Here is a 14,782-nt window from a genome sequence, read left to right on the forward strand (position 1 = left end):
TGTGTACAATGCATATTATTAATACTTATTGCATACAATTGCATATTATTAGGCTACTCCCAAATGCTTATTACAGACAGATCTCCATAGAGATTTTTATTGCTTGTGCTTATTCATTACACAGACTTACTGTACCAGTACATTTTGATGCAGAGGTCTTGCTTTTGATATAAGAAGACAGAAGCATGAATATCATCTGCATTTCATAAGAGCTACGGGTTGTTCAAAATTAAGTACATTCCAACCTGATCAATCCTAAATAAGTAACTAGACTTAGCATTATCCCTACCTTACATTCTTTTTAAATTTTGAGTTTTAAAATATGTTAAAGCTTATTTTACTCAGAGATGAAATTAAAGACAAACCTAACTTTGTATCAAAGATCTAACATGGCAGGAATGATTGACACACGCCTATAGTACCATCTACTTGGGAGGCTGAGGTGAGAGGATCGCTTGAGCCCAGGAGTTCAAAGGTGCAGTGAGCCATGATTGCACCACTGTACTCCAGGATGGGCAACAAAGCCAGAACCCCAATCTCCAAAAAAAAAAAAAAAAAAAAAAAAAAAAAAAAAGATCTAAGATTAATTTCTCAGTATAAACTGAAGTTGAAACTACGTTTGGAAACTTAAGTAAATTAAATCATGTGGTAACCAATATTTAAACATTTTCAAATCTTAATAAAGTTGAGCTGTTGGCCAGGCGCAGTGGTTCACACCTGTAATCCCAGCACTTTGGGAGGCTGAGGCAGGTGGATCACTTGAGGTCAGGAGTTCGAGATCAGCCTGGCCAACATGTTGATACTCCATCTCTACTAAAAATACAAAAATTAGGCCGGGCGCGGTGGCTCAAGCCTGTAATCCCAGAGCTCTGGGAGGCCAAGACAGGTGGATCACGAGGTCAGGAGATCGAGACCACCCTGGCTAACATGGTGAAACCCCGTCTCTACTAAAAATACAAAAAACTAGCCGGGCGAGGGTGGTGGCGCCTGTAGTCCCAGCTACTCGGGAGGCTGAGGGAGGAGGAATGGCGTGAACCCGGGAGGCGGAGCTTGCAGTGAGCTGAGATTCTGGCCACTGCACTCCAGCCTGGGTGACAGAGCGAGACTCCGTCTCAAAAAAAAAAAAAAAAAAAAAAAATACAAAAATTAGCTGGGCATAGTGGCAAGTGCCTGTAATCCCAGCTATTCAGGAGGCTGAGGCAGGAGAATGGCTTGAACCTGGGAGGTGGAGGTTGCGGTGAGTCAAGATCACATGACTGCACTCCAGCCTGGGTGACAGAGCAAGAGTCTGTACAAAAATAAAAATTAAAAAAAAAAAAGTTGAGCTGTCGTAATTGAAAGAGAAACCTGAAACTGAGGAATTTCCCTTCTTTTCCTCAGAACATTTGCTTTTTTATTCTTCCTTTGAGTTTAATAAGTTGGTGCACCAGTTACTGCTTTAGAAGTCAAAAGGTATTAGGCAGATTTCTAGTTTCCTTGGAGTATTTAACAAGTAGTTCCCTGCTTCTTGATTCTAAATAAGGGATTCATATTTTTTAATGTCATACACCAATGCTTTCAGCAATAAGCTTAATTACTTTGGATCTTTCTGCTGGAGCCATTTCAAAATAAAAACAGAACTGAGATTCCCGGCAGGATACCCTTGCACAGGAAAAGTAATCAGCTGACTTATTTTTATGCATTGAAAGCAGAAAATTCTCTGTAAATGCCACCACATGTTTCATCACTAACTGGGACAGACCTATCTGATCTTTCCTCACAAGAATGTCCCTGTTGAGAAACTTTCCAAAATGGATTCACTCTGCCGGGGACAGCAACCTTCACCTGAACCGCCTCACACACACCCTGGGATGCAGTGGCTGTGGTTAGCAGTGTACGGGCATCAGAAGAGGGTTGTTTTCAGTGGAAATGACTTTGAACTCTCTATGTCACACATGGAAAGAAATCAGGCTACAGGAGTCATCATAAATATTTTTATGAGGTCTCAAATGTGTTGTTTCAGGAAGGTCTTGGAAAGCTTTCAGTGCTTCTATTTTTAGGGCTGAACAAGAATTCAGGGATACAGGAAAGTGAGAAGCAATCACTGTTGCTCCAGGTATTTTAAGATCTCTGGGAAAAGATGACTTTTAGATGAACTTAACCTTTATTTTACTTCCCCAGGAATTTTTTCTTCCCAACCTGTAATTTCCTTGTGAAACCACCCTAACCACCACCATTTCGAGTCTCAGCCTCTTACCATGACCTCTCAGCCTCTGTGTGCATTTCCCCTAGAGCTAAGCTTAGACACGGCAGCTTGGTGTACCCCCTGAGCCCAGCACAGTGACTGGTAGGTTAATAAGAGCCAAAAAAAAAACACCATAAAATAATAACATAACAAGCATGGTGGGCAGGCAGGCAGACAGGAAGGAAGTTCTCTCTCCAAACCAAACACTCCTTAAGGGTGGTTGTACTAGTCAAGTCCTCCAGAGACACAGCCAATAGGATGGATAGATAGATAGATAGACAGATGTGGATAGATGATAGATGATTGATAGATGATAGATAGATAGATAGATAGATAGATAGATAGATAGATAGATAGATAGAGGTGGATGCATGAATAAATAGATAGACAGACAGAGACAGACAGACATAAAGATGAATGGACAAATGGATGGATGGATAGATAGATATGAATGGATGGATGGATGAATGGATAGATATAGAAATGGTTGAACAGATGGATGGATGGATAGACAAATAGACAGATGGGTAGATAGAGATAGATGGACGGATAGATAATGAGGAATTAGTCCGTGTGATTATAGGACTGAGAAGCCCCACCATCTGCCATCTGCAAACTGGAGATTCAGTAGAGCTAGTGTGTAATTTAGGATTTGAAGGCCTGAGAACAAGGGAAGCCAATGGTGTAACCCCCAGTCCAAGGGCAGGAGAAGATGAGAAGAAATGTCTCAGTTTAAGCAGTGAGGCAGAAAAAAAGAGGCATATGTCTCCTTCCTCTTCCTTTTGTTCTACCCAGCCTCTCAGCAGGCTGGATGCAGCACCCCATGACGGAGAGGGTGATCCGCTTTACCGACTCCTCCAGTGTGAATGCTGACCTCATCTGGAAACACCTCACAGACACACCCAGAAACAAGGTTTAATCTGGGCACCCCATGGTTCTGTGAAGTTGACACATAAAATTAACCATCACAGTAGTGTCTGTGTTTTCTATTTTTTTCTTTTTTTATCTCCACATGGCATTTTGACATAGTAGACACTCAAAAAATACTGATAGACTGAACTCACAGAGGCCTGAGTTCTGCTGTGAAATGGTGTTGCAAGCCCTCTCACGCATCCCAACAAAGTGAGTTTATACAACAGATGCTCAGGAAGGGCTTGTTGACTGAGCAAAGAGAAAGGAGGAAGAGAAGCAGCAGCACCCAGTTCTGGGCCTGGTGGAGTGAAGCCAAGGCTGACAGCAATGCCAGGTACAGTCCTGAGAAGGGAGCATGCTGGGTGAAGACCCAGGCCTCCAGTCCCCACAAACATGTGACCACCTTTTTTTATTATTATTATTTTTTAATTTTTTTAATGAAGGGATAGGGTCTCACTATGTTGCCCAGGCTGGTCTTGAAGTCCTGGCCTCAAGCGATTCTCCTTCCTCAGCAACCCCAAAGTGCTGGGATTACAAGCATGAGCCACAGCACTCAGCCTGGTATAGTTGCTTGTCTTTATGGCAGAGAAGTGATTTCTCGCAGCCCCAGATGTCCCACTCTTCTTTCTCTGAGTGTCCAGGATGGACAGCACAAGCCTAGAGACTTACTCCCGCCTCCCTCCTGGCTTTCCTCTCTGCAGTGCAACCTGGAAATACCAAGACCCATTCTTAATCAGAGCTTCAGAAAGAGCTGGAAAAGTTGCTTTACTCTCCTTAAACTCAACACCTTTGATATGTTTGTGTCCGGAGTTTATTCCTTCTGGTGGGTTCCTGGTCTCTCTGACTTCAAGAATGAAGCCGCGGACCTTCGCGGTGAGTGTTACAGCTCTTAAAGATGGTGTGTCTGGAGTTTGTTCCTTCAGATGTTCAGATGTGTCTGGAGTTTATTCTTTCCGGTGGGTTCTTGGTCTCGTTGACTTCAGGAGTGAAGCCGCTGACCTTGGCAGTGAGTGTTACAGCTCTTAAAGCTGGTGCATCCAGAGTTGTTTGTTCCTCCCAGTGGGTTCACGGTCTTACTGACTTCAGGAATGAAGCCACAGACCCTTGCAGTGAGTGTTACTTATAAAGGCGGTGCAGACCCAAAAAGTGAGCAGCAACAAGATTTACTGTAAAGAGTGAAAGAACAAAGTTTCCACAGCATGGAAGGGGACCAAGCAGGGTGCCACTGCTGACTGGGGGGGCCAGTTTTTAGCCCCTCATTTGGCCCCGCCCACATCCTGCTGATTGGTCCATTTTACACAGTGCTGATTGGTGCATTTACAAACCTTTAGCTAGACACAGAGAGCTGATTGGTGCATTTTTACAGAGTGCTGATTGGTGTATCTACAAACCTTTAACTAGACACAGAGCACTGATTGGTGCATTTTTACAGAGTGCTGATTGGTGCGTTTACAATCCTTTAGCTAGACACAAACTTTCTCCAAGTCCCCACCCCACCCAGAAGCCCAGCTGGCTTCACCTCTCATTTTGAGGTGACCTTTTTGACTTGGAGGGACACACAGTTCACCATTCAAGTGAGTTCCCCACAGGCAAGGTACTTTCTCTTCAAGGTAGCCACATTTGCCTCCCCATTTTGATGAAGAGAAAATAGTGGGATGATTTTCTTAAGAAATCCTGTATACTTCTATGCAGTAGGATTCTGTGATGAATGCCAAAGAACCTGAAAGATCCTCCATGAAAACAAGGCAGTCTCCTCTGGCCCACAGCCGAGTGCTTGTCCTCAGCAGGCCCCAGAGCCGGGCTCCCCTGGCCCCTGCTCTCCCTCTCCTAGCATCTTAATGCACGGCACCTTCGACTGCCAGTTGTCAGGGCTGATAAAGAAGACACCTCCCCACCTGCAGCAAACGCAGAGCAGCACAGCTGGCCCGCTGGTGAGGGCTAGCTCTTCCCCTTAAGAGGCGCTGGTTCCATGCCCTGCACGTCTTCCACTGGGTGCTACACAGGGCTCATGCTCATGATCCATCCTCCTTGGCCTTTTAAGCCATTGAGCATGTAATGTCCTACTCTTGTAACAGTACATTTGGCAGGAGGTATAAACAAAATCACAGACCGTAAGCTACACAAGAAAAAACAAAAATACTACCTGAACTATATCAGATACTGATGGTGGCCTGCACATTTAGAAATCCATGAATCTCAAACGCCGCCTTCTGAATCCTCGCCATAAATGTCATTCCTGCTCAGGGAATCTGCTGTAATTCACATCCTATATTATACAGCCCAGGCAAAAGGGGAACTGTGCCTTTGTGTAAACCCTCAGCACTAACAAAAGGCTTACTGTGAAAGCCATGCTCCCATTTTTCTTTCAGATTTACATCAACAGTTCTGTCCTAATATTAAGTGGGCTATTTTACACCTTCATAGAGTAAATAGTTGGGCTGGCAACATGTACACATTTTTTTCATTTCAGCTTTCAGCCTTTATCAGTAAGCGATGTTCACTCAAAAACATATATCTTTGTCGGAAGAGGAAGACAAACGACTCTGGTTTATTTCTTGGAAAGGAATTCTGACCTTTGCAGTCAAGTCTGGCCTGAGAAAGAGAGAGGTATTATCTGGGTCACGAGAGATTACATTCTGTTCCTCCTTTCCTCCCCATTACCTCTAGTTGCAGAAAAATGCTTGAAATACCTTTAAAAACATGGCATCATTTATTCTACAATTACATGTTAGTCTAGAAGTGAATATCCTTAAGATAGGTTGCACGTCAGCTGATCCTAAAACATTCATGATTGGGCTTTTGTCCAAAAGATGGAGAGATGGGATAAACAGATTTGCATCTAACCAAATGTACATCCTCCTTGGTATTTTAAATCTTCTCTAAATTATTTGTGACACCTAATACAATCTAAATGCAGTGTAAATTATTGTTATACCGTATTGCTTAGGGAATTATAATAAGAAAAAAAGTCTGTATATATTCAGTACAGATACAACCATGCATTTTTTCCTTGAATATTTTGATTTGGGGTTGGTTGAATCCACAGTAAGGAATCCACAGATATGGAGGGCTGACAGTAGACATGTAATGTTTACATGGTTTCCAAGGCACTTCCGTGGACATTATATAATTTTCTCTTGGGGATTTATAGAATCAGCAATACTTAGTTAGTCTAAATAGCTCATTTGTTTATTTCAAAATATCCCTTTTACAGCCACTTTCTGTGGATGAGCGAGCGACCTCCCTCATTCACCATGCCCCTCTTCTTGCGCTCTAATTCCTGATAATGAGGTCGTAAGCTGTTCCCTAAACCAACTGGGTGGGGACACAGGCGAGAGGAATGTCTGAGAAGCTGTGCCTTCTGAACATTTCGAGTAAGAGATGGATGACGGTCATGCTATGAATAGCCGCACATAAATCTCAACAATTTTTAGTCCATTTATTGCCCTGCATGAGACAGCTGAGTAAAATTCTCCTAGCATCATAGATAATTAGCAGTCTATGGCTTCTCCCAGAAAACCCCTTCTATGTTACTGGCCTTCATCCAAAAAGTGCATCCTGTGTGGCTTCCTTCCCTTCCCAACACCAAATTAAAGGAAAGTAGAAGCCAGCCTCATCTCCCCACTGGCCAGTCAATCCTTGTGGTCCCAACATCAAAGGAAAGCCCTTGTGGATCAAACGGTGCCATGCTGAGCAAAGGGGGAGCACGGACATCAGCTCCAGGGTCTTGTCTAAGCCAACATTTTAAGATTAAAATATTGGTTTCTTAAATTACCATGTATCCAATGGGATGTACAGAGCATCCATTACCACTGACCAAATGATTTGTTGTTTTTAATTAAATCCAGTAACAGTTATTGCCACTTTTGCACAATCTTGAATACTGCAGAGTTTTTGGAGATGAATCTAGCTTCAATAAAGCAATGTGCAAAGTTCCTTTTTATTAAATTTAAATTAGTTGGAGAGTTTAAATAAATCACCACTGAAAAGAAGAGTGAGCAAATATTATCAGCTCAATAAATCTATCCCTGTGCATTGAAAAAAGATAAGCTTATATTAACTGCTGGGCTGCATGGCAGTTATAGTTACATCTACTGGAAGTACTTGGGGGAAATAACTCACTAGTAAAACATCAAGATACAAAGCGAACGTTTCTTTTGTATTTTCTTTTTAAGGGTTCTGTGCCAATGCACTGCTTCTGCTTCTTGCTCTGACCTCACTGAGAGCACTTTTAAACCCACCAATATTATCACAGACATGATGGACCATTCATGTGACAAAAGTAACTGAGTGCAAGGAAAAACTAGAAAAAAAAGAAGATGACCAAAGAGGTTTCAAGTGTATTTTAAACCCTGATATACCACGACACGGTTTATTTCCTTATAACTGAAAGCTTTAAAAATGTGTTTCCTGCCTGAAACCAGGAAGGGAAAATACAGCAAGCCTTGGTTTTAATAAGTAGACACCTTAATAAATTACATGAGGTTTAAATGAGAAAATAACATAGCCTTTCTTAGTCATGATGAGTTAGTGTCCTGACAGTTTCATTAAGCATGACATGTTGTCAGCTTTCTTACATACGTCCTAAATTATCCTTAAAATTTTCATAATGCTGGCCAGGCACGGTGGCTCACATCTATAATCCCAGCACTTTGGAAGGCTGAGGCAGGGGAATTGGTTGAGACCAGGAGTTCAAGACCAGCCTGGGCAATATAGCAATACTCTCTCTCTACAAAAAATAAAATAATTAGCCAGTCATGGTGGCACACACCTGTAGTTCTATCTCGAGCCCAGGAGTTTGAGTCTGCAGTAAGCCATGACTGTACCGCTGCACTCCAGCCTGGAAGGCAGAGTGAAATGCTGACTTTAAAAATCCATAATGCTGGCTGGGTGAGGTGGCTCACACCTGTAATCCCAGCACTCTGGGAGTCTGAGGCAGGGGGATTGCTTGAGTTCAGGATTTCAAGACTAGCCTGGGCAACATGGAAAAACACTGTCTCTACTAAAAATACAAAAAAAAAAAAAAATGAGCTGGGTGTGGTGATGTACGCCTGTAGTCCCAGCTATCTGGGAGGCTGAGGTGGGAGAATCCCCTGAGCCTGGGAGGTTGAGGCTGCACTGAGCCGAGATCACGCCACTGCACTCCAGCCTGCACAACCAGAGTGAGACTCTGTCTCAAGAAAAAAAAAAAACAATCCATAATGCTGCTTACACTCTTTCTCTCTCCTTCTCTATTCTACACACACACACACACACACACACACACACACACAGAAGGAACAATTCACCCACAGTTGCAGGCACTTACATATTCAGGCACAGGGATAAAACAGTACGTTTCCTTCAACTTCTGTTATCTTCTGTTACCATTAATGGAATGTGGCCATTAAACATGTGCAATGTTCTCACATCACATTGAATGTTGGAAGTAGTAGGAACATTAGAAATGATTATCTAATTATTTTAAGGTGAGAAAACTGAGATTGAGAGAAGTGGACCAATCAGTTGTCAGATCATGGGAGCATCAGTGATTGCACTAAGAGAAGAACCCGTATCATTTGTCTTCCAAGTCAATGTTCTTTCCATTACAGCAAATTGTCTCTTTGTTACAGATGGCTTTTTTAACCAGCCTAAAAATGAATGGAGAGGAGACAACAGGCTCCTCTCTCATTTTTATATTTAGGGCACGTTGTGAGTGGGAAGAGGAAGGAGTGTTGGAGGTCCAGAGTTTGAGCATAGTGAACGGGAGAGAGGATCAGCTGAGGAAGAACCCTCCCTTTAAGATTGAATTCTGAGATTAACTCGCTGTGTGGCCCTGGATAAGTCATTTACCCTCTTTGGGTATCAATTTCTTCATTTAAAGAAGGGATTTGGATTATCAAATGATCTATGTTACATAGCAGTGATTGTCATGTGATGAATGGTTGACTACCACTCTTAAAAAATACAAGAACAATTACATTATCATAACATGTGCCATACATTCCAGTATCTGTGTAAGTCAAATGGAATCTCACATAAAGTATAAATGTCATGGTGTCTCAGTTGTTCATTGAAAGTGCTCCAAACATATGAAACACTGGATTTCTTTAAGTTGCCTGTTGTTTTGTCTTGTTGGCATCTTTGGCTCTTCATGCATGATTCTAAGTGTGTCCATTTAAATAATTAATAGTCAATTGCAAATATATGGCACTAGAGTGAAGAGACAGCCAAGTCATTTTCCTTAACAAAGTAGCGATTATCGGACTTACTTTCCACTACAAACAATACAAAAATGGACAAAATACATGAAGCAATGTTTTCAGGCATTGAGAAGTACATAGTACGGAGCTGTGATCCTTGAGAAAAGGGAAATGCACTGAGTGAGCCTGTGTTCTTCCAGCTTTCTGCCTAAGGGCACTTTCCAAGCTTCAAGAAGAGGGATAGAGCCCAAAGAGAAAGCTAAGTTCTAAGCTGCCTAGAAGGATGGAATTTGCAGAACAAGACCTAGGAGAAGACACAGTTTCACAGCTGAAAATTACTGCATGTGTGCATAGTGATCCCCTGAAACTTTTGGCAAAATATGAAACTATTTCTGCATAGACTGAAACTCCATGAGGTCCATCAAACAATAGCTGATTTGAAGCGGCCGACTCATGCCCGTAATCCCAGCACTTTTGGAGGCTGAGGCAGGTGGATCACGAGGTCAGAAGATCAAGACCATCCTGACCAACATGACGAAACCCTGTTTCTACCAAAAACACACACACACACACAAAAGATAGCCAGGTGTGGTGGCACGTGCCTGTAGTCCCAGCTACTTGGGAGGCTGAGGCAGGAGAATGGCTTGAACCCGGGAGGCAGAGCTTGCAGTGAGCCGAGATCGCACCACTGCACTCTGGCCTGGGCGACAGAGCAAGACTCTTGTCTCCAAAAAAAAAAACAAAAAGGATTGGGGGCTGGGCACAGAGGGTGAGGCGGGCGGATCACAAGGTCAGGAGATCGAGACCATCCTGGCTAACACGGTGAAACCCCGTCTCTACTAAAAATACAAAAAAAATAGCCGGGTGTGGTGGCACGTGCCTGTAGTCCCAGCTACTCGGGAGGCTGAGGCAGGAGAATGGCTTGAACCCTGGAGGCGGAGCTTGCAGTGAGCCAAGACTGCACCTCTTCTCTCCAGTCTGGGCGACCGCGCGAGACTCCTTCTAAAAAAAAAAGAAAAGAAAAAAAAAGGAGTGGGGACAGCCAAGCACCCTCTTCCTTTTGAGCATGCTGGCACTTGAGGCACAGTATCCAGCTCAGAAAAGGAGCTATAGAATGTCAGCCAGGGGCTGCACCCGCAGGTCCGACAATTCCAGGGAAGGAGGTAGATCTTTGAGGCCAGAGTCCTTGGAGGGAGAAGGAGGAACTACCTTTGCAGAAACTCAAAGCAGAGACAGTGTATTTGAATTGGAAGGAAAGAAAGTCTTCACCTATTTTAAATCCAACTTAATCAGTTGGTTAAGATGGGGAAAGGAAACCCCTTCATACAATGCCGAAAGACATAGAAAGTGCTGGGAGTCAGTGGCAGCCAAGCCAACAATTCATGACTTTTTCTACACTTTGGGGGTAAAAATAAAAGGGAGAAGATACTAAAGAGAAAGTTGCTTCCATTCAGCTGCACATACTTCTTAATCTTTGAACTAAACCAAGCAGAAAAATGAGAGACCACCCTGTTGTTCTCCAGAGCAAGTTGAGTGATAGAGGTAGACGTCTGCCATGAAACCGAGTAAGGCCAAGAAGTGCCTTTTTCTCATTTGGAGGTCACAGATGGGAAAACCTTCTATCAAATTGCTAGCAGTCACACTTCAACATGCAAACATTTTTCCTTATAAACATTCCTGGTATTAGTTGTTCATGAATGCATTTTTCATTTTAGAAGGTTTATGCACCTCAAAAAAGTAATCATATGCATTTATAATGACTGACAGTTCAGTTTGTTAAATTATATGCTAAAGTGTGAGACACACGATACTTCTGTCTTTCAAAGTACCATTTAGCATATTTTTGTCATCCTACCTTTCATTTTTTTTTTTTTAAGAGATCTTGCTTGAGAGTTTGGAATACACAGGCCTTTGTTAAGATCATCTTCTATTCTCTGAGACTGTCACAAAGTGTCCTATTCTGCCAGGTTCTCTGACTCACCAGCAATTCAAGTGCTCACAAATGACAGAAGATGAGGCTGACACGGGACCTAACCCAGGTCTGCCAGCACACACTTCTTTGTTCTACAGAGGGACAGAAAGATATTTTTCTTTCTACCAGCCACATGCACATGCACATATACATACCCACGCAGGGACTAAAGATACCATAAGAGTAGACTTAGAATCGACGCTACGACGTCCTTGAAGCAAAAAAGTTCAAGAGAGGTGGGCTGTAACCTGCTTAGGGTAATTCAAATATGTTTTGACTAAGGTAATGCAGTAGGTAAATCAGTGATCACTGTCCCATTTAACTCTGTGATTCTATGCTGTCAGATAAAACGCAGGACACCCAGTTTGCAATATTTGCAGTATTTGAGATAGCTGTATGCTAAAACACTATTTGTTGTTTATCTGAAATTCAAATTTAACAAGTGTCTTGTATTTTTAATGCTAAATCTGGCAACCCTAGAATAAAAAAATATGCTAAATAGAAAGAAACTCCTTACAGGAGGCTCGATTCACCCACATTGGCCTCTTCTTTCTCTAGAGCCTTCGCCTGAACTGACTTCGGTGGGCTTAGCCACAGCTGTCCCCAGTGTGGGCAGTGAAGAGAATGCCTGAGGGTAAATGAGCCCTCAGGGGCCGCAGGGCCACAATGGCTGCGGCCGTCTCTGCAGCCGGGGGCTGAGGCCTGGTGTTCAGCAAGCCAGTCCCTCGGGGACCTGGAGGTGCTTGGTGGCCTCTGCGGTGTTCTTCCCCAGGCCCACAACCTTGCCACAGCCTGGCTGGAGCAGCAGAAACACCCCCATTCTCTATCCAAAACCTCAACCCCTTCTCCTCATTTGTTTTCCTCCCAAGGAACAGAAAACCTCGGGGGTGAACCTGGAGGCTTCGTGTGCATTCTCTTTGGTGTTCTTGTTTGAATTCGCCCACGACACTGTGAGGAGCACAGCTATTATCCAGAATTTACAGTTGATGAAACCAAGGCTACACCATAAATATAGACCACACTCTCAAGGATGCCAAGCAGAAGACACAAAAGATGTGACCCTGTCCCCACAAGTGTGTTATCTAACAGGAGAGGAGGACAGCCACATATTAAACACATTTATAGACTCACACATGACAGACCAAATGCAATTTAACACAGTTTAGCTCATGAGCCCTTTTGACAAATAGAAATTGCCCATGCCTTCCCTGGATGTTATCTGGGCTATCCCATGAATCACTGCTAAAAGCAGGTGATGGCCATGGTGAGTTGAAATTTGTTTTTTCAAGCAACATGTTTTCCTCTCTGTATTTCCCCTCTGCTCTGTCAAGACTCACTGGTAAAGGATACCATTTTTCTTCTTTTGCAAACATGTATACACAACTATGGTGCTGGCATTTGACATTTTCCCTGGTGAGTCCTGGTGTTAAAGAATATATAACAGGGCTGGGGGGGTGGCTCATGCCTATAATCCCAGCACCTTGGGAGGCTGAGGTGGGAGGATCGCTTGAGCCCAGGAGCTTGAGAACAGCTTGGAGAACATAGGGAGACCCCGTCTCTACAAAAAATAATAAATTAGCAGGCACGGTGGTGTGCACCTGTAGTCCCAGCTACTCGGGAGGCTGAGGTAGGAGGGAGGATCACTCGAGCCTGGGTGGTCGAGGCTACAGTGAGCTGTGATTGTGCCACTGCCCTCCAGACTGGGCAACAGAGTGAGACCCTGTTTCTGAAAAAAGTTCTTTTTTAAGAATATATAACAGTAATAATTCTAGCATTATCATTCTTTCTTTAGTTTTTGATATGTCCTCATCAGTACCTTAAAGCTTGTGGACATCATCAGATTCATGTCCTGGACTTCAAATCCAACAGCCCTAAATTAGATACCAAGTTCCTCACTTCACAGGGGCCTGAACTTCGTGGGAAGGATGATGTATGTCAGAGCCAGTGTAAGTGGGAAGACCCTTGAAGAAAGCCAAGGAAAGGGACAGACAGGGACCTGGGAGGGCATTAGAGAGCTTGTCTTGTTCAGGATGCCAGGATTACAAATTCTGATGATTTCTTTTCTTTAAATAACTGCTCTATTGGAATATAATTCTATACCACAATGCTCATCCTTTTAAAGTATACAATTTGATGGTTTTCACTATACTTAGAGTTGCTAACCATCAGCACTGTCTAATTCCAGTAAGTTCTCATCACCCCATAAATGAACCCCATATACCTTAGTACCCACTCTTCATACCCACTTCTCTTCCAACCGCCGGAAACTACTAATCCATTTTCTGTCTCTATGGATTTGCCTGTTCTGGACATTTCATGTAAATGGAATCACACAATGTGTGTCCTTTGGTGTCTGGTTATTTCACTGTTGTAGCTTGTATCAGTATATTCCATTCCTTTTGAAGGCTGAATAATACTCCATTGTATGGATATACCACACTTTGTTATGCTTTGAGCACTTGATGGACATGTAGGTTGTTTCCACTTTTTGGCTTTTATGAATAATGCTGTACTGACTATTTCCCATGGACAGATGTGCCCAGATCTCTGGGCGAACACCTAGGGGTAGAGTTGCTGGGTCATATGGTAACTCTGTTTATTTTTTTTGAGAAATTGCCAAGCTGTTTTCTACAGCAGCTCTACCACTTCACATTTGCGCCAGCAATGCATGAGGCTTCTGATTATTTCTTAATGTTGACAGAAAAATATATTTGGCCGAGCATGGTGGCTCATACCTGTAATCCCAGCACTTTGGGAGGCCAAGGTGGCTGGATCACCTGAGGTTAGGAGTTCAAGACCAGCTGGGCCAACATGGTGAAACCCCATTTCTACTAAAGATACAAAAAAAATTAGCTAGGTGTGGTGACAGGTGCCTGTAATCCCAGCTACTCAGGAGATTAAAGCAAGAGAATCACTTGATCCCGGGAGGCAGAGGTTGCAGTGAGCCAAGATTGTGCCATTGCACTCCAGTCTGGGAGACAACAGCAAATCTCCATCTCAAATAAAAATAATAAAAAAAAAGAAAAAAAAACCATAAAATACTAAATTGATGCAGAATAAGAGAAAATGTGAATACATAGTGACTACTGAAACTATTGGAAAGAAAGCCCCCAAAAACGCCTTTAAAAAAGATGCCAGGCCTAGACAGTTGTGTTAGGCCATTCTTGCATTGCTATAAAGAAATACCTGAGACTGGCCGGGCACGGTGGCTCAAGCCTGCAATTCCAGCACTTTGGGAGGCCCAGGGAGGTGGATCACAAGGTCAAGACATTGAGAGCGTCCTGGCTAACATGGTGCAAGCCCGGCTCTACTAAAAATACAAAAGATAGCTGGGTGTAGTGGTGGGCACCTGTCATCCCAGCTACTCGGGAGGCTGAAGCAGGAGAATCACTTGAACCCAGGAGGCAGAGGGTGCAGTGAGCCAAGATTGTGCCACTACACTCCAGCCTGGCAACAGAGCGAGGCTCTGTCTGAAACAAAAAAAAAAAAAAA

The sequence above is a fragment of the Rhinopithecus roxellana genome, chromosome 4, assembly GCF_007565055.1.
Source record: "Rhinopithecus roxellana isolate Shanxi Qingling chromosome 4, ASM756505v1, whole genome shotgun sequence".
NCBI lineage: Eukaryota > Metazoa > Chordata > Mammalia > Primates > Cercopithecidae > Rhinopithecus > Rhinopithecus roxellana.